Genomic DNA, 25,359 nt, shown 5'->3' with positions numbered 1-25,359 from the left:
AAGACATGTTTTTGTATTTTTCCTTTAAGTGTGTGGAATGATTGTGATTTTGTGCTAACTAGGGTTTGGTTGTGCAGATGGGATGGAGAAGGAAGGAAAGCGTGGGACAGGTTGGGGAGGCTAGGAGAGGTTCCTAGGGATCCTTAGCATCCATCCACAGAGGTTCCTCACATTCAGAAGCTCGGCAACCGAGTGAGTGGCCTCCTACAGGAAGTCTGCAGGGGATCCTACAGGATACTCTAGTTTCTACAGGATGTCTACAAACGGCTACAGGATGACCTACCGTGAGTGTTTGGCGTGATGGAGGAGTGATGAAATGGTAGGGGGAGATGTGTAAGGTAGGAATGAGGCTGGTGATGGCTGTAGAAGTGGAGGAATGGGGATAGGGAGTGAATGTAGGGAGTAGGTTGGAAGATAGATGGCTAGGTCAACGAAAGGGCTAGAGAATGGAAGTACGCGAGGAGTGAAAGACTTTGGGAGATGACAGAGCGGAGCAGAGGTCAAAGATGTGTTTGCAGGCGTGATCGAGATGGATAATGAGGTAATGGAACGAGAGAGAGCAGTGTAAGTGAAACAAATGCTTATGACTGTCGCCAAACCGAAAATGCATTAACCTAAACTACCTGTGCTTGTAAATTCAATGAACAACAATCCAAAACGCGAAGGAGAATGTGCATGAAGCTGTGGTAAAGGAGTGTGGTGCAGGTGTGAATCATGTGGAAGCATCTAACATAACATGACTGTGTTTGCAGCAATCATGAAATAAATAAATGCGTATTTTTGGTGGTTAGTCATGGACTGCACCCCAATCCCAAATGAGATGGCAGTGAGCCTTAACAACCTTTTTGCTGGAGCTCCAATAGATTATATCTATCCTCTGCTAACCTAAGCAACTGGAAACAAATTCACCATAAGTAAATCCTATCTAAACTCATGAAAGAAAACTAATTTAACAACCTGTAATTCAAATTGCATGTGAAAATGAAAACTCAAAGTGCTGAAATGAAATGGAAACAACACTACAGCAGAGGGGATCTATGGCTCTCAGGTTGGGCCCTAACCTGAGAGCTATAGTCTCCTTAGTAATTCAGAATGAGCTCAAATCTACCTTCTTTATTCATAACCAAAAATCAGATGTCATGCCAAAACTGGCTTACAACTCGAATTACAACATGACTACTAACTAGCTACAAAAATGACTAACTAGCTAATCCCAAAAATGACTAACTAGCTACACAAAATGACTACCCACTAGCTAACCAAAATGAGGCCCCAAGCCTTCTCATTTATACAATTTGAGGACCCAACAGTCCTCCTAAAAGTTAGGGACTTGGCTGCCCAAGACTTGGAGTTAACAGCAGTCCAACTTGACTTTCTTGGCTGCCCTTGAGCTGATTGATTTGGTGGCCCTTGAACTCCGAGCTGATGGTGGAGAATTCGAGGTAAGGGCCCATAAATGAGGGGGACACCTTCCTACAAATCCTCTAGCTTGTTCTCCCACGAATTTGGCTGCCAAGTGCTCATTAAGACCTTCAAATTTGTCTCTAAGTTGACCAAAAAGGCTACACAAAGCACCCATTAGACTTGTTGGCATAATGACTAACCAAATTCACTCTATTAACACAAATATAATCAAAACATGCAATAAACAAATGAGAATGGTGGATTAAGTCAAATTAGGAGGTTGGATGAGCCCAAATATTTGTCCATTTTTGGGGCTCATCACATGCTAATTGATGTTGCTTTCTTCTTACCCTGCAATATTCTCTGCTCCCCATTGTCATCCAAGCACTCAATGGCTTTATCATAACAGTCCACTTTGGTCCTATGAAATATAGCCAGTCCATACCAAAAATCATAGTATATGACCCCAATGGTACTACGTTCAAATGTACTGAAGTAGGCATACCATTCAAATCAAAAGCACAAGACCTTACCCCTCTCTTCTTGGTACCTGTTGCTTGGTACCTGTAGCCAACTACACTAACCAATATTTTGCATGCACTTCTTTATTCAAAACACACTTATCCACCAAGTCATGGTTAACATAACTATAATTAGATCCAAGGTCAATCAAAACAGAAACAACTTGATCACAAAGCTTACCATCCATCTCAATGATAGATCCCTAATGATCTATTTAATTAATGGAAAAACCTGTGAGCAATTTTGAAACCAACGTTTCGGACTAGCTAGGTGAGTCCATCATCAGGGTAATGAGATCTGCATTTTGAGAAAGAGAGAGTCAAGAAAATGAGAACCTATTAATAGAAGGATGGATAGATAACCTAGGTTTGGAGAGGTCGGCTAGATTTCAACACTTTATTAATAAATGGATAAATAAATTTTTAATTTTGATTTTTAAGTTTTAATTTAATTAATAATTTTAACCTATATTAAAAGTAATTTTTTAATAGTAGATTGATTTGATCTAATATTAAAAATAAGATTAATATAAACTAAATAAAATCAATTTAATAAATTAATTTAATTAATTAATTAAATAAATTGGTTTTACATTTAAAAGTATATTAATTAATTAATTAATTTTTAAATTTAGTTTAATTAATAAATTTAATTTTTTTAATAAAATAAATTCACTTAAATTAATTTGGCCTAATTTAAAAATAAAATTAATATAAACTCAATGGATTAAATAAATTTTAATTTTGTTATAAATTTTAATCTAATTAATAAATTTAAAAGTAATTTTTGACCTAAATAAAAATAAATTAATATAAACTAAATTTAACGAAAGATTAATTTAATTAATTAATTAATTAAATTAATTTTAAATTTGGTTTAATTAATCAATTTAAAACTATGTTGATTAATTCATTAATTAATTAATTTTAAATTTTAAATTAATTAATAATGATTTTTTTTTTTTGAATAAAATTAATTCACTTAAATTAATTTGGCCTAAATTAAAATAAACTTAGATTGAACTAAATTTAAAATAAAATCAATTTAAATTAATTAATTAATTAATTAAATTAATTTTAAATTTAGTTAATTTTTTTTTTTTAAATTAATTAATTAATAGAATTTGGTTATTAATTTATGCAATTATAATTAAAATTATATATATATATATATATGTTAGTTGTAATTTATTTATTTATTTGAGCTGTAAATGCTGTATTAAGGGAGAATTTGTATAACTTAAAGTTACTTTATTTTGTTTAACAAGGGTTTCCATGTATTACTTAGTTTAAGACCATCATCCCTATTCATATTATTAGAGGATTTTTCAATTTCTATTGTCTCTTTAATTCTTCTTTTTAAATAGTGGTCTTCCTTGTGGATTAATTTAGCTTGTTCCATGCATATATAGTGTGAGGAGGAACAAGCATGCTCTGCAAGACCTGATTTATCAGACCTATTTCTAGTAATATCACTAATGTGCTCTTTTAATCTTACTCCAAAGGATCTTCCTGTTTCCCCTATGTAAACTTTACCACAAGAACAGGGAATCGAATAAACGCCTTTGTGACATTTTGGGTCAATTGCATCTTTTGCAGATTCAAGCATGTTTTTTATGGTGTTAGGGGGGGTGAAAGCCACCATAATGTTATGCTTAGCGAGAACTTTGGCAATTTTATCAGTGATTCCTTTGATATATGGAAGGGATATTCTAGGGTTATCAAATGATTTCTTTTTGTTTTGTTTATTGGTTAAGGAATTTTTAATAATTTTGCTGATGGTGTGATGTTGATAGCCATTGTTTACAAAAACTTCGTGGAGATGGATAAGTTCTTCCTCTAGATGTTCTGGGTCGGAGATTCTGGAGGCTCTCGTGGTTAGGGTTTTGATGACACCCATTTTTTGCTTAGGATGGTGGTGGGAGTTTGCATGAAGATACTTGTCAGTGTGTGTTTTCTTCCTGAAGACCTGGTGGCTTAACTTGCCTTCTTTCTTGGTGAGGAGGACATCTAAGAAGGGGAGCTGGTTGTCTTGCTCAATTTCAATGGTGAATTTTATGTGTTGGGAGAGGCTATTTATATGGGATAAGAATTCCTTGAGCCTATCTAAGCCATGGCTCCATTTAGCAAAGATATCATCTACAAACCGTTTCCACTCTTCAGGTGTGAAGGGGAAAGACCTAAGAGCCATTTTCTCAAAGTGTTCCATGTAAAGATTGGCAATCAATGGGGATAATGGGGAACCCATTGCAACACCATGGGTTTGCTCATAAATTTTACCTTTAAAACTGAAGTATGAGGATTTAAGGCAAATTCTTATAAGTTCCACAGTTTCTAAGTCAGTAATATTTTTTAGCACTTCTAAGGCTTCATCTACAGGAATCATGGTGTATAGAGACACTACGTCGAAGCTAACCATTAGGTCATTGTCATTAAATTTTAGGTTTTTGATCCATTCTATGAAGGAAGAGGAATCTTTGATATATGAGGGAGTGTTCCCAACTAAAGGTCTGAGTTTGCTTGCTAGATATTTAGCTAGCCAATAAGTGGGGGATCCTATAGTGTTCACTATAGGTCTTAATGGAACACCAGATTTATGGATTTTTGGCACACCATAAATTCTAGGGATGATGGCACTATTAGGGATTAATTTTTTCTTAATGGAGGTATCAAGGGAGGAGTTTTTAATTTTATCACTAACTTGGCGAAGAATTTTGCTGGTAGGGTCTTTGTTTAGAACTTTATAACAGCCACTGTTTATTAAGTGTTCTTCCATTTTGAGCTCATAGTCAGTCCTATTCATGATTACAGTGGCATTACCCTTGTCCGCTTTTAAGATTATAATGTTTTTGTTATTTTTGATGTTTTTTAGGGCTTTGGCTTCTTCTTTGGATATATTGCTGGGGGGAGGTCTAGCATTTCTAAGAATTCTGGACACATCTTGCCTTATTTCTTCTGCTTTGTTTTGGTCAGTGTTTTTTATACTGACTTCAATGTTACTTATGATGTCATATATAGGAATTTTGGCTGGGGATATTGCAAAGTTTAGGCCTTTTTCAAGAAGAAGTTTTAGATTGTTATCTAACACTAGGTGAGAGAGGTTTACTACAGTAGAGTTATTGCTGAGGAGGTGAGGAGAATTTGAGGAGTTATTACTTTGGTTACAGTCCACTGCTTGAAAGGCTTTCTTATTTAGCTGAGAAGAGTTAATAGAAGGTGCGCTGGAATTATAGTGGTCTGCTACATCTTTTACTGTTTCAACAGATTCTAAAGATTCTTTGTTACGCAGATGTTCATTATTGTGCTGCGAGGAGGCCAACTGTGTTTTGTTCGGTATATGTTCAATATTGTGCTGCGTGGAGGTCAGATCCTTCTGCTTGGAGACTTGTTCATCAATCAACTGCGTGGGAACAGCAACACAGTTAATTTGCGCTAGTTCTTCAGACTTTTTAAACTGTGAAGAAGGTTGACCAGCGTAATATTCCTTAGGGTACGTATCATTCATCTGCGAGGGTGTATTAGGAAGTTTCTGCGTATTATTTATGCTGGGACTCACTTCATTGCTAGATGCGTTAAAATACTCCGGCGTTGCATAGATACGAGGAATTATCTTCCCAACGTCCCCAATAGTCTGCACCTCATGTGCACTATAAATCTGATGCCTGCCACCCTGGTTCTGCAAACAATCCCTCTAAATATTCTCCTTACCACATGTCCAACACTCCAATTGTCCTATACCATCACCTCTATTTTGTTGTTGTGTCCCATGTCCCTCTCTAGCTGAATTGAACTTCTTATGCAGTGAAACATTCTCTTTCTCTTATGTATTCTGAGGCCTTGTTGTTTTCGGCTGCCATTTACCATTACTTTTATCTTTCCCTTTCCATCCTTGTTGAGATTTTGTATTACACTTTGACTATGCATAGTAATGCTTTAGTTTCCCAATAACTTCCTCAAGTGGTCGAGGCTCATCATACTCAATCTGATCTCTAAATGATAATAAAAAACCACTGATAAATTTTGAAATTTAGCCTTTTCATCTTTAATATACAGTACTTACCTCAATAGCTCCAAGGACTAGGTCACATACTCCTCATCTGTCATCGATCCCATTTTGAGCTCATAGAATTCCTTGGCTTTGTTGTCGTGGTAACTTTCTGACAAGTACTTATTTCTGAAGAGTCTCTTGAATTCATGCCAACTCAATGCCTTTGTCCTAATGTCTCTGAATCTGTCTTACATCTTCCCACCAGATATCGGTTTTCCCTTTGATGCTGGAGATAGCTATTTTGACCTTCATATTCTCTATATACTCATGTCGTTCAAAGAACTTATTCATGCCATGTAATAAAGCCTCTGAATCCTTAGGCTTCTTCAACTCTCCATCAAAATTAGGTGGCTTTGCTTTCTTAAACTTATCCAGCAAATATCCCCTATCACTCCTCTTATAAGGGTGATAACGATGATGATCATACTGCCTGTCACAACCAGAGCTAGAATAGTACATATGTCCATCACCTCTCCTATCTGGAGTATCCAAGAATCTACCATTTATAATCATGTCATCTTTATCTAACATGTGACCACCATGATACCTATTGTTATATGCCCCATTAGTCCCATCCTCCTGTCCATAGCTAAATCAGAGTGGTCCCTATCTCTGCAATTCTGACAAAATCTAAAGAATTATTGCATTGACTTATGCTTGATTTTATCATTATCTACTTTAAAACTCCTTATTTCTTCCTTCAAACTCCTCAATGTGTCTGCTAAGTCAGATGAGTGCCTAAAACCATGTTTCTCATATAATTCATAGGGAGAATCTTTGTAGTCTACCATCTTGCTAGTCATCTTGATCACTTCCTGAAAGGCATACTATGCCAGCTAAACCAAATCATAAACAAACCAACGTACCTTAGTATAACTCGGGGAGGATATCTCATCTGCAAGACCAACTAGATTAGCACAATACATATATAAACATAATCATATCAGCATTTAATCATCATCTCAACCATTATCTAGTCATCAATGCATGACCATACCCACCACACATCATGACCTCATGCATGAAAAATATAACCATATCATTGTATGCATAACAACATATGTATGACACACATGCATACACATTACATACAAACATTGACATGCATATCCAGTGCATAACCGACATAAACTCATGATAAACACATCCAACAACAATGCCATTAACTTTTCACATGGAAACACCACTGCAACCATAACCAACACCATGCATACATAGCTAGTACATACACCACAAACAAGAGAACAAAAATGCAACTGACATGAATACATGGCCAACACACCGCCCATCCAATCCAAGGGGTGAACCATGCTTTGATACCACTCTGTAACACCCTCCTCCCACATCTACCCAAGTAACTAGCCAACTAGGGTAAACATGTGACAAGAGGCTAATATGATCTGATTCGACCTCCGAGGTCACCTTAAGGAAGTGGAACCAACAAAACACAACCAAATTGACCATCCACACATCCTACATAACCTCCAAGAGCTACCACACATTTCCAAGTGACCAGCCCCTAAGGAAACTCAGCAATTCAAGGACCTATAGCCCCAGTTGCTCCCTTGCCAAGCCCTCCAAGAAACTGAGGGTCCTAGTCACTCCCATGAAGCTACCTAAGTGCAACTGTAGCTTTTTTATGTTAGTTTTATACCAAAAACTGTGATATTTAAGGCTAAATTCCAGGGCTAGGACCCAACCACTTCCCATAACTTCATGGAATTTATATAAATGAAAAGAAACACATAAAGAATGATGCCAATGCAAATTATTGAACAAAGACTCGACTAAACCCCTACTATCCATAACATGCATTTCGTCAAACAAGTCACAAATATACATTCTATGAGTCATAATAACATATCTAAGCATAGGGATCTTATACTTATCTGAGAATCGCTAAGAATCATTGATGCCTTATCACATTAGCTACATTATCATCTATTAGGTCATAGATTCATTTCTAAATCATTTACAAATCAAAACATGATGAGAGCCATACATTTTCAATGTCATAAAACATTTTCCTAAGGTCCATCATATAAACAACATAAATAATGAGGATACAACATCCATAAATGCCACATATAATCTAGTACTTATACACATAAAATACTAAAGAAAGGAACTCTTATTAATGAATGCAAAATCCAACCCAATATGGGATTACCATGTTCCAATTGACCATAGATTGGCTAAGCCAAATCTCTCTTCAACCAATCACCCCATGCCATATTCCAAGCATGCATGTGGGACTCAAACCAAAAGAACCAACCAGGGCTTCCTAAGGCTAAACCACCTCACCCTCATCAATAGAATCAAGCTTTATCGCAATCCTCACTAGATCACTAGGCCATAAAGAAAGAATGGATGCCACTGGATTTCTCCACCTCTTTTCCTATCTCCTAGCCTCTAGGATTTACCACAATCCAAGCTTTACCGTATATCCCATCATTCATCGGCCATGATTCCTAGGCCTAAGCAAAGGCAACCAGGTCTAGGATTTACCGTATATCCTATCATTCATCGTTCGAGCATTCCTAGGCACACAATACTTTTCTTTACCACAACTCACAGTTCAGTTCAGTGATCACTAGGTTAGTGGATTTACCGCAATCCACAATCTAGTTCAGGGATCACTAGGCCATGTGTTCTTTCATTCAGATATGCACCTCACTAAGATTTGAATCCATCCGAAAATCCATCTCAACCAAATCATGAGAGCCCTATCACACCATGGCTATCTGGAAATGGAAAGGCAAGGCTGGAGAACCCTATCACGCCTAGAAAAACCCATGCCCATGACAACAAAAGAACTAAGAACAACATGCATAACCATGCATGCGAAATCTAGCAAGTGAATCACACATGCAAATCGATACCTACAAGTAAACTCGGTGTTGTTGCTTGATCTTGTTCTGTCTTGCTTGATCTTTTGCTTATTCTTTGCCTTCTTTTCCTTTCTTGATCCAATGTTGAAGTGCTCCAAGAAAACTCCAAGTGTCCAAGAGTGTGAGAGAGAGAGAATAGAGAGAGAACTCCAAAACTGAACTGACCAAAAGCTATGAATTGGTCCTCATAAGCTTTTTTATTAATGTGGCATCTATTTTCTTCATTTTCCATTATTTTCCTTCATTTTCCTCCTGATATGAAACCTGTGACCTTTTATCTTTTGTTATGTGGACTTATCCCACTTTCGGACAAGAGATATCTCCCTAGACTCCAGAGAAACCTAGTAACAAACAACCAAGAACTGCTACCTTTTTCTAGACTATGATTCACTAAAACAAATACTATCATAAAGGCCACTTACTATTTAATCAAAATGATTGATGAAGTCCCCTTCAAAGCTCTCGACTATCTGCTCCCCCTCGGAAGTTTAGAGATCATTTTGTTGCTTCCCACAGCTTCTCCATGATGTTCTGAAAGAGATCTACATAGATGGAAACAAACACGACATCAAAGCAACTAGTATATAACATAAGAGATAAATGGACTAATTAACTCAACCATGTACCATAAATTGATCAATATGCAATCACAATATAAGTAGGTGATCAAGGAATCCTACAAATTGTATCAACAAATATATAATTGAGAAAGAACATTTTCCTTCATATTATTAAAAATGGAGAATAGTCTTACAACCATGAAGCCTTGTGTTGCAAGTCCCTTCCCACAATCTCCAACCCTCCCCTTGAATGAATACCCTTCCAACCTTATTCCTGCAGCATATGCCTACTTCTAATAGTCCTCCTCAATCCTCAAGCCTAGGTTAGATTTATAGGCCAAGAGTGGGAAGTTTGGGATCCATTTTCCAAGGGATGAGATCCATCATTGGTGGGACAAGGATTCCACAAAGAGAGGGAGTTCCTCCATGATGGGAGGGACCAGTAATGAACATGCAAAAATTTGAAGCTTGTTGGTTGGAATAGATATGACCAATAATGCTTCTATACTTTACTTTTCATTTTTACATGCATTATGTCATGTTCGTAGGTCACAGTGTAATATAATGTGTACTTATGCATAATTCTTAATGGACTCTTCTGTGTATGCGCAAAAACTGACTACGGAACTGCATAGGATGCCTAAAACAGGTTTTTGAACCATGGGATCCATGAATTCCACTTTAATTGGGATAATTTGGATTCTAACTTTGTCAAAAACAGATTTTTGAACCATGGGATCCATGAATTCCACTTTATTTGGGATAATTTGGATTATAAATTTGCAGGGGAATGCTTTGGGACACATTTGAGGATAGCGAAAGATCCAAACCGATGGTAATTTTCCTAATGCAACAAAATGGTGTGTAACAGATTGCCCCCTAAAGTGCAAAGTCATAAGAGAAGTTTGGTGAATGAAGCGCTTTATCATGTCAAGGTTTCGGTTACAAACTGCATTAGGAGACCTGAAACAATCAAACAAACGTTACAATGCAATATACAATCATCGTTGAGGTACGCATTCCCATAATCAGAGTATAAATGTCTCAAAGAACCAGTACGGAAATACATATGAAGATCCATGTCAATAGACAACATAGCATGGATGCAACCATCAATGGATCTATGTTTACAATCATTAATATTTAATAACTCCACGCAACCTGGATGGGTGAAACTAGATCCAAGGTCTTGATATCCATCTCTTGATCCTTAATATGAATCTAACCATGCGAGTGAATGTCTCGTAGTCGAGCATGGCAGAAACCACTTGATTACTGGTCAATGATGTGAACCGTTAACAAGTGCGAGAGAAACCACCAATAACGACAATGGCTATCAAGGTACTTCCTTAAAAATCAATGAAGTTTGAATAGATGTGTTGATGTCGAACACTCATAGAATCATTCGATCGAAGGTCAATGATGAGAACCTGTCATCGAAGGTGAGAAACCTGTCATGAAGGCATACAAGCTCCAAGGTACTTAAGGTTTTTAGATCAAATTCCTAGATAGTGAGTTGGAGTCGATAGGAAGTGTCCCATCGCAAGAGAGCCTATGACACGAAAATTGTGTCAATTTTTGAAGAACAACAGTTTAGAGTAATCGAGGATTGGCTCAGGGATGGTCAATGCAACTAAAGGCTATGACTGGAAAACTAATTTAACTGAGGTTGGACATATCTTGAACATATCGGCGACATGATATGATGACTTGGCATCATTGTGATTCAAAAATAATACTCAAACAAACTGAATACTTTCAATCAGGTATGGTCAACTAAGCGGAAAATGGATTTCCCAACCTGGACACAAAATTTGACGAAGTGTCATGTTCAAGAGTGACATACTTCCTCTTACAAATACAAAACAAAATTTCTTTCTCACTTTTCCCCCACCATTACTGGTGGAGGATAGCATATGCTTGTCCTGTAAGCTCATCCTTCGGATGAGTCCTTCAATGTATTTTTTAGGAACCCTAGGAAGGAGTGGTTCAATCTCATCATGCTTAACGAGTCCTACATTGTTTAAGTTTTATGATTCCAGTGAAGGGATAACTCAATGTTGTTTTCATGTTTAAAGAGTTTGAAAATACACACACACACAAAACTCGTTCAGTTCTTTCAACGTAAATTTAACGAGCCCTGAGAAAGTAAAGCTTGGTGTTTTTCAGTTTTATGCAGTCAGTAGAACATAAGTAAACTCCACAATGTCCTTTTTCATAAATTTAGTCCCTGGAACCCGAAAAATGGGTAAAATAATGCAAGAGAGAACTTTATTGACCATGATTAGTCAACATATACATTTTTCGTAAATAGTCTAGTTCAATTTGTAAAAGGGGTAAACTTATACTGAATAGGCAGTTGTTCATTTACTTTTACGAGTTCGAACAATCAAGTACTAGCGATCTTTTCGTGTTTAAGGAGTCTGAAAAGGGTGTAAAGATAAATCACTGGTTTCACTCTTATTTTTTTTCTTTTTCTTCTTTGTACAGAACCTGTGATCTGCACACTTGAACTCAAAATAATTATATCTGCACAAAAATATAGTGAAAAACATTATAAATTTGGATTTCAAAGGTTAATAGGAAAAAAAATTATTTTAATGGGCCTAAAAACTTATAAAAACCCAAAAAAAAGGTAAAAAACAAAATTATCATTTGTGTTTTTCACCAAGTGAGGGTGATAGAAGTCATTTTCACCAAAATCTTCAGAGGCATATTTCAGGAAAACCATTGGATGAAATCGGAAGTCATCTTTTCCAGGTAAATCATCTCTCCAAGATCTTCATTTTCATGGTTTTTATTTAGCATTTCACTGTGGATTTGGATTTTTTGGGGAGGGTTTTAAAATTGAAAATCACCCTCAATGTGCATAGTTCACCCATATTAGGCCTGTGCACATCGATCATAGTTTTTTACACTAAAAAATGCAATGTGTGCAATTTATAAGGAGATAACCATACACATTTGCACCATTTAACACAATTGGTTGTGCACAGCGCCGAGGGCACAAAAAATAAAATAGAAAACGCCCAAATTTCTTGCCAATTTTTACCATGATTGTTTCTAATGATCTTTTATGTTCATTTGCAGGGTTTTAAGCTACAAAAATGGAATGGAGAGAACGTGAATATGAAGAGTAACATATAACTGCTCTAAACCATCTAGATACCATAGAGGCGTTGACAAAATATGGTTTGTACAAGTTTTTCACCATTTTGGGCATGAAACCCAATTAGACTTGCTAGAGTGGATGGTAGGCAAGTGGAATGTCCAAGAAGAATGCTTCATAATTGGAGACCATAGGCTCATCATTGATGTTGATGACATTTACTTATTGACTGGACTTCCACGTCATGGGGTGGAAATCTCTCTATATGGGCATAGGCGAGGTGGTGAAACCAATGACACCTATCTGATACAACATTGTACTGATGGAGTTGCTCTCAAAGATGGGATAATTGACATTAAAACCACAACAAGGCTTTCTTTGAAAGATATCGGGTTCTCTGTTGCACGATTATGCGGTAGTGCATCTCTACATTTTTTTACAAAGGCTTAGATGAAAGCCTTCATAGAGTGTTTTTAACCTACTATATTCTACTGGAGTTAGGTTGTAGATGCCAATCTGAAAGGGAAACTAACTAGAGTCAGAACAAGAAAACTCAAAAACTTTGGGTATGGTGCCTTTATCGTCTCATTTTCTCTAGAGAGGATCCCTCTTCTCGCTCCACAGGTAGCTATAGAGAGTGGATTACCTAGGGACCCTCACATGTTGAAATAGGTCACACGGAGGTGGCGAAGAACCAACGATCTGGTATACTCCTGAATTCTTCAAGCGGCTGGAAAATAAAATCATCATGATTGAATGTTTTCCATATGCAGGCATGGATTGCACAGGTGATCCAGATATGCCACTGTCAGAATGCAGTGGGACAATGTACGTAAAACTTCCCACTTTGATTGTTTTTTAATTTTTTAATTTTTTGTTATTTTTTGGCATCCAAAAATATTGTCAGAAATGATCATGCAAATGTGGCCCCGATGAAAACGGTAGGATTGTGCAGATATAGTAGGTGTGGTGAGCATCCAGTAGCTCCCGTAGTGCCGAACCCGGATGTGACAAAGGCATTGATTGACTTAGAGTACCACCTTGATAGGTTCACCTTGGACATCTTGGATGTCAAAACAGATGAATTGCCTCTCCACTATCAAAGGCGCGTTGTGGGGGTTCTTGGACCTATTATCTGCTTGCTACAATGAGTAGCTTGCGTTGTTGTATGCTACCATGATCATCATCATGCATAGTCACTAGTCTGAGGGCTAGGTTTTTTTTTTTGATGATGTGTCGGCATGTTCGGAAATAAAGGCCACAATGCCTCAAGTCTTTGGATGATAGTTTTGTAAAGCCACATTTTTTATAGACATTTATCCAATGAAAGATACTACTTTATTTCAGTCTATATTTTACAATATATGGATGAATATTGCATTTATTTCTTTACATATGTTTTACAAATGCCAATTTAACACATAATTAGCCAATGCATCAGTTAATGTGTTTAAATTTCTCGGAATATCTTAATACTCTATATAATCAAACTCCCTTTCCAAGCTAGGAGCCCGCAAAAACATTCTTAACATGAAAACACTTCTAATTTAATAAACACCATTCAAATGTAATAATATGAGTTGTGAATATAACCTAACGATCAATCGACTTATTCCAAATGAAATGGCATCAGATAATAGCTCAATCACTGCGCTATACTTTGTGATATTATTTGTTGTTCGACCAAGGAATATCCTATGAATAGAAACTAACTCATTTGTGGGCAAATAAATGACCCAGGTTGCGGAAGATAAATTCTGAGTACTATGACTAGTGTCATCAACGAAGCCAATGTAAGTTTAAGGGAGCATCGACATCTTAAAATCAAGTGTAACACGAGATAAACAAGAGAAGTAGCAGAAAATCGTAAAAAACTGCTAAAAATTGCCGCACATAAAATATGGTACAACAATATATAAAAATTTCACCGAACAATCTAAGCATAGTATCCCTTTAGGTAAAGATCATTTATGGGCTTTCTGAAAGGAATTCTGTCATAATCAACAATTTCATAGCCCCCTTTTTCCAACTCACATTTTACAACATAAGGGCCAAGCCACATGGGCTCGAATTTACCATTACCTAACTTATCGTGCTCTTGATCATAGACCAAGACTAAATCACCCTCTGTATATGAATGAGGTTCGACATTTTGATCATAAAGTTTTTTAACTCGTTTATTTTGGGCCTCGATAGCCAACGCAGCATCATGGCGAGTCTCATCAAGATGTCCTAAGTATAGGAAACATTCTTCAGCAGAAGTGGTTGGTAATAATTCAATTTCCAGTTTCAAAGATGATATTTCACATTCAATAGGTAAAACTGCTTCCATGTCGTAAACGAGCTGGAAAGGAGTAAAACCAATCAAAGTTTTTGTTGTTGTACGATATGCCCACAAGGTTTAATAAAGCATTAGATGCTAATATTTTTTATGACTCTTGATAATCCGCTTAATAATGGTGGTTAAAACCTTGATAACGGCTTATACGTGGCCATTTGCCTATGGGTAATATAGAGTAGAATTGTCATGACACAAGCCTCGCTTCATGGTAAGATCATTCATCATAAAGTTTCGAAAATGCCTACCATTATTCGTGACAATGGCTTGTGGAACTATGAACTGAGAAATCACATGATTGAATATGAAAATGGATGTTTTTTTACCATCATACTTATATGTAGGCGTCACCTCAACCCATTTTGTAAAATAATCTACCTTTAGGATAATGTACCCATGCCCCCCGACTGAGTAAGGGTTACATGTAAGGAAATTGATGCCCCATTTAGCAAAAGGACCGACAACAATGATTGGGTGAAGTGGAGTTGGGTGTGCATGCATTTTTCGATCATAGGTTTGACAATTATGGCAATTTTGGACTGCAATTACACACCTTTTGAACATAGAAGGCCAAAAATGGCCCGCGTGCAGGATCTTTTGATCAGTGGCAAGCCCTGACATATGACCGCCACAATCTCCAAAATGGTTGTCATTTAATGCCTTTACGACTTCCTCGTGAGTTAAACATCGTCTGAAGATGGAATCGGCACCACAATGATAAAGTGTATCACCAACAATATTGTATTGTTGGGATTGGTACTGGATACAATGACAATCAATTCGACTCAATTTTGGCTGAAATGTTTGGGTTTGAAGATGAATGATGATATTTCCATACCAAGGATCTAAAAGTATTGATCAGAAAGAGGGATTTGTCTGGAAGAGAATCCTCTATCACGTTTTCCATCTCAATATGGGGAAAGTCACATAATAATTCAGCAAATACTAGTGATTTCTTAGATTTGTATTTTATGAATTCTAAATCAAATTCCTATAGGATGACTATCCATTTGGAATACTTGCCCCTATAAATTATCTAGTAAGAATGTAAACCATGGGGTTGTAATCAGAAATCATAGTAGTTTTGCACAATAGAATGTAGTGACGAAAATGTTGGACAACTTGAATGGCTGCCAAGGCCAATTTCTCCACATGTGCATATTTTGCTTCAGTTTTGGTCAAATTTCTACTTAACTAATATATCACATGCTCTCATTCGATTCATCTTCCTAAACTAAAACCATGCCAATAGTGACATCGGATACATCTAAGTATAAAAAGTAGTCGCGGTGATAATCAGGAAGATGGAATAATAGTGTATGGGTCAACGCATGTTTAAGTGCATCAAATGCCTTTTGAACCACTTCATCTGAGGTAAATGAGATTCCGTTTTTCAATAGTTGACTAAAACCTTTAGTTAACTCGGTGTAATTATGGATGAATCGACGTAGAAAGTGTACTTTCCCTTGCATACTTTGGAGTTGGTGGAGATTGGAAGGAGAATGCAAATTCAAAATAACCTCAACCTTCAGCGGACCAACATGAATGCTTTCCTTTGAAATGACAAATCCTAGAAATCGACCGGATTGCGCACAAAAAACATACTTGTGTGGATTCAAGAAAATATGGTAACGATGACATCTGATAAATATTGCTCTCAAATTCATTGGATGGTCTTCCCATCTTAGTGAATGAGCTATAAATTCATCCAAATAAGGTTGCACAATATGGTTGATATCGTGAAATGCATAAGACATAGCTCATTGGAAAGTTTCACCGATATTCTTCAAATTGAATGGGAGTTTCCGATAGGAAAAGGTCCCCCATGGGTAGATGAATGAATTTTTGTGTTGATCAGCTAGGAGTATGTTGATTTGGTTGTAGCCAGAAATCCATCCTTAAATGAAAACATGTCATTTCTGGTACAATCATCAATGATTTGATCGATATAGGGAGTAGGACAATTGTCCTTCGGACAAGCCTTATTGATATCCCTATAATCGACAGATACTCTAATGGTTCCATGTTTCTTGTTAATAGATACAATATTGGACACCTAATCAGTCAAGGGAACTGGGTAGATGAAACTTGCTTTAAGCAGTTTCTCGACCTTAGCTTTAATCGCAATAGCTTTTCATGGATGCACTCGACGTAATCATTGTCTAATATTTTTTGCATCCAAGTAAGTTTTAATCTCATTCACAACAATGCTTGGGTCAATTACTAGCTTTTGTCATAGTACCAAGCAAAAATGTCACAAAATTCTTGAAATAGGGCCTTATATGTTCGAATTTATTCGAATGAGCATGAGGCACCTATGTGAATATTTTCAATAATTCTTGTTTTTCCTTAGATATTAATAGTAATCATTGTAGATATGTTTCAAAAATTCCTTTCTAATTCACTTTGAAAAACTAACATGAGTCATTCTGGACTATCTACAATCTCGGGCGAAAAAATAGTTAAAAAATAATTCTCGATTTTATCAAGGATAGGTAGAAAAGATGAAAGGTGATGGTAATCATTCTGTGGCATTTCATCTGAAGGATTTACCTCCATAATAATTTCGTCAATTGGAAATGTATAGTGAAAAGGATGAGGGAGTGAAACTGGTTCTAACCAAGGAAAAGGAGAACAATCATTGTTAATCATATTCACTCAATCAATATCATAGGATTATAGGTTGAAAAATGATTGAACTCCCTGATAATCCAATTCAAATGGGCTCAAAGGCATCTCATTGCCATAGGAGGCTAATTCAATATTCACTATCGACGGATTAGAAGATTTCATAGTGCTTGAAGTAATCATGCTAACCTTAGCAAAATTAGAAGGAAACTTCGGTGGAGAAAGTGCAAAGGTTACCCTTAGTGACGAGTATTTGAGCAAACCAACACAAATATCCTCATAAGGAGAATTTGTTTATCTGACAAAAGGTATGCTACCCATAGAGATAGGTTCTAAATTATAGTTAGACAACTGGTCTACTTTGACAATTTTCCCTTTGTGAGGAAATTGTATCATTTGAAAAAGCGATGAGACCACTGCTAACATAGCATAGGTCCAACTTCTACCAATCACAAGGTTGTAATCAAGATGAGCATCAACAAATTCAGCCTCAATTGCGACCATTTTACCCTTTAGCTCTATGGGCAGATCATTTAGGATTCCATAAGAACGAAAACCTTTTCCATCAATTTTTTTCAGAGTGGTAGGTGATTGATTTATGATTAGAGAACCTATTAAATATTTCCAACAAGAAATCGACATAATACACGTAGAAGCTCCTTCGTCAACAACTATGTGAAACACTCGTTTGGTTTTAACAAAATTGAAATCTAGAACACTAGTTGATGAGGAAGTCTCGGTATATGAATCTAAAGATCAAATATAATTAGATTAGAATCTTGCAGATCAATAGCTCCAATGGCTAACAATAAAATATTTCATTATGTTGGGCATCTTCGCAACACTTCCAGAGCTGAAATACGGAAGGAGACATAGCTAGGTCTTCAACAATGTTGTAATTTTGTGCATCTCTAGCATGTGGGTTGAAAGCTAATTTTCAAAGCACACCTTTAGGAGGTGGTCGAATCATCATGTTAGGATTTAGTTTCTCGATCTGTAATGGTTCAGAAGGAGGAGGAGGAATTGAACTGGAAGGTTGACCAGATGAGCTAGCCTCATTTCCATTTTCTACAAGACCCTTAGATCCATAATCTTTTGATCTCATAGCTACCATAAATTGATGTGAAGACATCATCATGATATCTTACGATATGGAAGAGAAAGATGTGTTATGAGAAACCATTTTGCTATCTTGAGAAGCAAATGGATTCTTCAAGACAGTGGGAATTAGAGAACCTGTAATGAATTTGGAAACCTATACCTAATGTGGGATTCCTTTGTATATTGATCCTCATTGCAAATAAGGCAAGGATAGCAAGGTTTTCATTTCTCGTTAGTAGGTTCAGTTTAGTGGGATTCTCTTTCGAAGAAGCATTTTGTTTCGATTTACCTTTCCCCTTATTTTTACCTCTGTTTAATTGACTCTTACTGGTAAATGATTCTATGAAATTAATTTCGGAAATAACTTCTAGAGAAAGGCTTTCAGCGAGTGAATATTGTATGGCCAATGTCTGAGTACTTTTAGAATTTTTCTTTTTCCCCTTGGATTTTTGGCTAACAAAACCTATTGTACAATCAGCAACATTAGATCACAGTAGGATTCATAACTATTGGATCATTTGTAGGGTGTGGTAAATACAGGATTTTCTCTTACAAGGTGTCAGCTTGGGTGTAGACTAAGTCTACATACTAGGCACGAGAAATTACCTTCTCTTTCATGATGAAACCTCCCTTCAAAACATCCTCGGTAATAATGGGAAGAAGTGACTTCGTAAACCATTCAGCTAAAATTTGATCTAGAATAAAAACTTTGACTAACTGACTTCTACGTCTCCATTCAGGTATATGATCGAAAATGTGAGTCGATTTTGATTATTTAAGGAAGTAAATAGTTCAGTACCAGTATCGTATCGAATTGATAGCTGGAAATCGGATAAACGATGTTGCTAGAGAGTTAAAGTTATGGGTGAGTTATGGAAAGAGGTGCGAGGTAGCTCAATGTACCATTTGGCTTCCAAACCGGTCGAATTTCATTGGAAAAGGCAAAGATAGATAAAATCATCGATTAAAGAATAGTATGCACACTAAAGATGATATGTCATCACATGATTGGATGGGTATTCTCTTGATTTGCCTTCAAATTTAGGTATGTCACTCGGTAACTTGGTAGGAATCATCAGCAAATAAGGATAATAATAAATGGGATGGTTCATTAATCGAGAAAAACCAGGTAAATCTAGGGTTGCAATAAACGATAATTATCGGTTAGGGTCTTGCGGTAAAGTTTGATAACCTTATGGGTTAAGATCAACCCCTGGAGGAGGATACCCAGGATATCTTGGAATAGCTTGTGTGGTTGGAATTTGGATTCCACTAGGGTAACCAGGGTGAATCAAACTAGGTTGAGGTTGAACAGGGACTTGATAAGTATGACCATATATGGTTGACTCTGGGAAGGTTGAGCTTGATCAATTTGACCTAATTAATATTTCCCCTATACAGTTTGAGCTTGCAAAGGTTGACCCTAAACAAATTGACTTTGAACAGGTTTACTTTGAATAAATTGACCTTAAAAAGGCAGGTTTTGGAAATTTTGACCTTGGAAAGGTGGAATTTGAAAAGCTTGTCCTTGAAAAGGTGGAACCTGATGAGCTTGACCTTGAAAAGGTGTTTTCATTATTCCTATAGTATGTTGTCTCATAGGCATCTATGGTATAGACTGGACTGTAGGACCAGTTTGATAACCAAAATCCCGAGGGATTGTATGAGTAGTTGGAGGAATAGATATTTAAGGGGTAACTGGAACTATCGTTTTCGATACTCCTAGGATAGGTGTCTGATGGGAAATTGGAACTTCCTGCGAAACAGGTATTTGAGGTGCACTCTAAACAGGTGTTTATGGAATTCCTTGGACAATTTGTTGGACAACTATTTGTGGAATCCCCTGAACAGCATGTTGGATAGGTATGACAATACTTGGAATAGGTTGTCCAGTAGGTTGAACAGGTTGATAAAGTGGCACTTGTGGAGCAACTAGACTAAATTATTGATTAAAAGCATAGTTCCAAATAGTGTTCATCCCATGGTAAGGAGTACCAAGCAAAGGTTGAGTTACAACAAGTTGACCTGGAATGGGATGAGGTATCTGACCATAAGTTCTAGTAAAATGTTTACCCCCAACCGTAGGATAAGATCCGACAACAGGTTGTCCTCTAGGTGGAGGATAAAGTGGTTTCCCCCCATGTGGGTAATAAACACCAATTTGGGTTACTTAAGGGTTAACTAAGTTACCAAATACCATGTTAATTTGTTGGGTTGATGCCACAGGCACTTCAAGCATGGATGTCATGCTTTGAAGAATAGATGTAGATAAACCAGATGACCAAGCATAAGGTTGAGGAGAAGAAGATGCTCTTGAAAAAGTCCCAGTAAGTGACTGGTATTCAGGAGGAACTTATGGACCACCATACAATAATGATTTTGAAGATCTAGTAAACATAAATGAATCAATGGATTGGCTCCCAATAGGAATTTCAGACATGGTTCTTCCTGGTGAATAAAAAGGAACGTGTGGCGGTGACCAATTATGACCTAAAAAGGTCAAAGTGGTAGAATACCAAGGGTCAGGTCAGAAAGGAGAGAAAGGAAATCTTAGGTCAAAAATATTCACCATCGGTAAATAAATAATGAGGTGTTTCTACCTCTTCATTTCTGGAAATATCTTCAATGTTGATTAACCCAAGAGGAAATTCAGTTGTAATTATCAACTTCCTTCGAGGTGAAGGTGGATCAGGAGTAGGAGATATAACATCCGAAGGTGATTCAGGTTGAGAAACTTCAGACTTAGGTTTTTCTATTTCTGGTTTGGTTAGTTCAGTGTCTGAAACCTCACCAGTATCAGATTCAGTTTAAACTACTTTGATAATCTTTGGGTCATAATGAAATAAACCAAATTCTACTTCTTGTGTTGGATTCACTTCGGTTTCTATTGTCTCAAATTATAAAATTATCGATGTTTCAGGTTTTGCTGAGGCTCTATATCCTGTTGACTTTGACCTTTCAGTTTTTATCTTTTCCAATTGACTAGGTGTGTATTCAAGGGGTTTACCTTGCATTCTACGTGATTGCCTTGGTGATTTAGCCAGGATGAAATTTTATTACAAAATCAAACAATATTCACAATCCAATCCTAAGGTCTCTAAAAAGTAAAAACAAACAATTAACACACGCTAAAAAATCTAAGGATTCAAACCATGCAAACAAGCTTTTCACAGCGAAATCACTAGTTGGTGATGAAATCCAATGTCGCAGAAATCAAAGTGAAAAGTGGCTATAGATAGAGCAGCTTGAACCAATTACGTCAACAACTTGCTTAATGTACACAATTCAGTGCAAGTAAACTTCATTTATGCCATCTCGAATGAAGAATACCCTCCAAAAATTTCCAAGTGAGTTTAGTCAATGTTTATTCTAGGTATAACAAAGACTTTCCCTCCACCGTCACCTCGAGTAAAATCCATAAGAATATGGTCACTAATGTTACCACATAAAATAATTTAACCTGGGGGGACAGTCATAGATCAGACGTACATGCAAGGGCAGAGTAACAAAGCACAACCCCCATGGAAGTTCCTCAACATGGTTAATCTGAGGTTTACTTCTAAGTGACTCCCAAGTACCTTTCTGCGCCATTTTTAGTATGTGTAAATCACTCTACCGTAGCTAATGAAGTGGGTTCGATCACTTCATTGAGTCTAATATGATCTCGTGCTTGACTACTTTGCAAGAGGAACTTCCCAGAGAAAAATTGCAGTAAATGGATTTTTCTCCCTATCACAAGATAATAATTTTTGTTTACAGCTTTGGAAATTTAACTCACTTCCCTATTCCAAAGTCTTAAAAGCTAATCTATTATAGGTGCAAAAGAGCCCTAAAAAAATAAAAAAAAATAAATTCTAGATTGATTTTTATTAGCATTGATTTTAAGAGTTTTTATTTACTCAAAGGTAATGGATGTGAAAATGATGAAATTATGACTTGACGTAAATCCTAATGCAGTAGAAAATGAAAATGTAATATTTTTGTTTCAATGAAAAGTTATCTAAAGTAAGCAAAGAGTCTTTCAATTTTTCAATGGAAATGTAAACAAAAACTCTAAATCCCACTATATCCCTTTTCCTAAAATGCAGATATCCAATTTTTAATCACCCAAATATTGAAAATAATTTCAAATTTTCACTTTGCCCAATGTCGCACGGAATGAGTCGATCTTGTGGACAAGATAGACCTTCCTAGAATCTAAAGAAGACCTAATGAAAAGCAAACCAACCAGACACTATCTTTCCCTAAATATGCTTTAATAAACATTAGCAAACAAGTGTTTTTAGGGCCTACCTTTGGTCCAACGCAAGCTTGTGGATGCCCTCGCTCTTTTGATTCCAATGAGCTCCTTTTCGTGAATCTGCAAACACAAACAAGGCAAACAAATTAAATAGCACCTGAGAAACCAATTGCATAAAACATATTTAACATGAAAGTCAAGGAGTCCATGAAACAAATAACATAAGATACTTGTTGAGAAAAATGAGTTTGATTGTATTCATTCAAAAGAAGAAGAACCTTACAACCTTTGCCTTGACGCTGTACAAGCTCCTCCCAGGGTCCAACAAGAAGTCTCCTCTACTTTGACAAGTTTCACTCACTCCCCAATGAAGCCAAAAAGGTATGTGATCTCTCCTCTTAAGCTCAACTAGGAAATCTTAATTTCACCAGCATTTACCCTCAAAATGTTCAGCTTCTAACCTCTCTAGTCCTCACCCCAATGCCTGTATTTATAGTGCAATGGAGGGAAGTTACTAGGTCCTCCTTCAAAGGGATAGCTCCTTTAGTCAAGGGATTAGCTCCTTCTCTTTTGGGATGCATGAACCACCTCAGAGCGAACAATCCACGTCAAAATTCCTTCTAGAAAACTCTAGAATTAACCCAAAGTGAGTTTTTTAAGATAAAACTTGCGCCTTTTGACTTTCACAGGGGTCCACACCTACACCGTTAGGGACAGAGCGGGTAGGTACGCAGCTTTTGTACACAGAAGGTGCGGGACCGCAGGTGACCATGAGAGAAAGTGCGGAACCAGAGTTACATTGATTTTTAATGTCTTTCTCCCATTTCCAAAGCTTGATTTGAAGAGCTGAGGTCTTAAACTTACTGAGGAGGACAGTACAAGTGATGATAGACCCATATTGACTGCAAATAATCATGGTGACGATATTTTTTTGTAACAGATTGCCCCCTAAAGTGCGAAGTTTGTAGTAGATGAGGATTTCATTTATCATATAGAAAGAGTGAAGTACTTTATCATTTCGAGGATCATCTTGTGGAGAGCCTGGTCGGAACCTGTAAAAACATTCAATGCAAGATATATGTATGAGATCATATCATCGCTGAGGTAGGCATTCCCATACTCAGACCAAAACTAACTAGAAAACTATCTACTGCTCTGATGTAGGAATGATCTTGTAAAACATCACAAGTATAGACTCATGTGAACACAGTATGGGCGCAGCCATCTGTTTATGAATAGTCCACAACATAATGAATACAAAATTCCTCGCAACCTGGATGGTGGAAACTAGATCCAGGGTCTTCATTTCTACTTCCCGAAATAGTATGATTCTATCCATGCGTATAAACGTGTTGATGTCGAACATGGTAGAAACCACTTGATTACCAGTCAATGATGTAAACTGTTAACAAGTGTGAGAGAAACCACCAGTGATGTCAATGGCTCTCAAAGTACCCAGTACAATCCATGAGATGTGAGTAAATGTGTTGATGTCGAACATATCACGGAATCCTTCGATCGAAAGTCAATGATGTAAACTGTCGTCAAAGGCGAGAAACCCGCCATTGAGGCATGCAGATCTCAAGGTACTGACGATTCCTAGATCATCTTTCTAGATAATGAGTTGATGTTGATAGAAAGCGATCCGTCGTAGGGAAGCCCACAACACGAAATCATAGATCAAGTTGAAGAAATTTAGTTGCAAGGACTGACTCAGGGATGGTCAAGATGGATGACAGATATTTTGCAGATGAATGGCTTATTGGCAGTGACCTCTTGAACACATAACGACACGACAGATGGCTTGGTGACAATTGACTCAAAGTTAATACCCAGAAACCAGCTGAATAATTTCAATGTGGTTTGATCAACTGTTAGGAAAAGGATTTCCCAACCCAGGTGAATAAAAGTGTCGTGTTCAAGAGTGGTTACAAAGTATGACAAACAGATTCATTTTTCTCTCTTTTCCCCCACCATTTCTGGCAAGTACCTCTTTATTTTTGACAAGCTTGAGGAGGATAACATTTGCTTGATTATAAGCTCATCCTTCGGATGAGTCCAACTTAGTTTAAATTCGAACCCTAAGAAGGAGTGGTTCGTTCCTATTTGTAATTGAACAGGTCCTTTACTGTGAAATTTTAACGAGTCCAGTATAGGAGAAACTCGGCGTTTTTCAATTTTAGAGAGTCTGAAAAAACTTAAGAAGACTCCAGGGTTGACCTTTTTCGTAAATTTGTGTCTCCCAAGCCCGAAAAAGTATAAAATAATACTTGAGAGAACTGCTTGATCTTTTACGACCAAGGAGTACTTTTCGTTATTAGTGCCCTTGACCCAAAAAAGTAAAAAAGCGATCAATGACACGTCGTTTTATAACCAATATCGAATTCGAAACGACAAAAATCCGGAAATCTTTTCACGTTTTTACGGTCGGAAAAAGAGATGTAAGTGGACCGTCTTTTAATTCCATTTTAACGAGTTTAAAAGAAACACTCGGCAATATTTTCATGTTTTAGGAGTCA

The 25,359-nt window shown here is 36.8% G+C and overlaps 1 protein-coding gene across 12 annotated transcripts in view; it reads right to left on the bottom strand.

The window, feature by feature from the left end:
* The window catches only part of LOC149239801 (uncharacterized), a 150,512-nt gene that overhangs the window by 47,205 nt on the left and 77,948 nt on the right, over nucleotides 1-25,359 (bottom strand). For 6 of the 12 annotated variants that reach the window (XM_089367203.1, XM_089367202.1, XM_089367209.1 and 3 more), the window contains one exon: nucleotides 22,894-22,960. The exons of 5 other annotated variants lie outside the window; for them this stretch is intronic. The gene's annotated coding sequence lies outside the window, so the exon portion shown is untranslated. Of the gene's footprint in view, nucleotides 1-9,286; nucleotides 9,409-22,893; nucleotides 22,961-25,359 lie in introns of those variants that run through there. One more of the 12 variants, XM_089367214.1, reaches the window with a different exon arrangement.

This window comes from Pinus tabuliformis, chromosome 8 (assembly GCF_031772625.1).
Source record: "Pinus tabuliformis cultivar Carrire ecotype Pingquan chromosome 8, CPIR1, whole genome shotgun sequence".
In the NCBI taxonomy this organism is placed as follows: domain Eukaryota; kingdom Viridiplantae; phylum Streptophyta; class Pinopsida; order Pinales; family Pinaceae; genus Pinus; species Pinus tabuliformis.
Note: the sequence above shows the minus strand (reverse complement) of the source record. Positions and strands in the feature narration are given on the sequence as shown.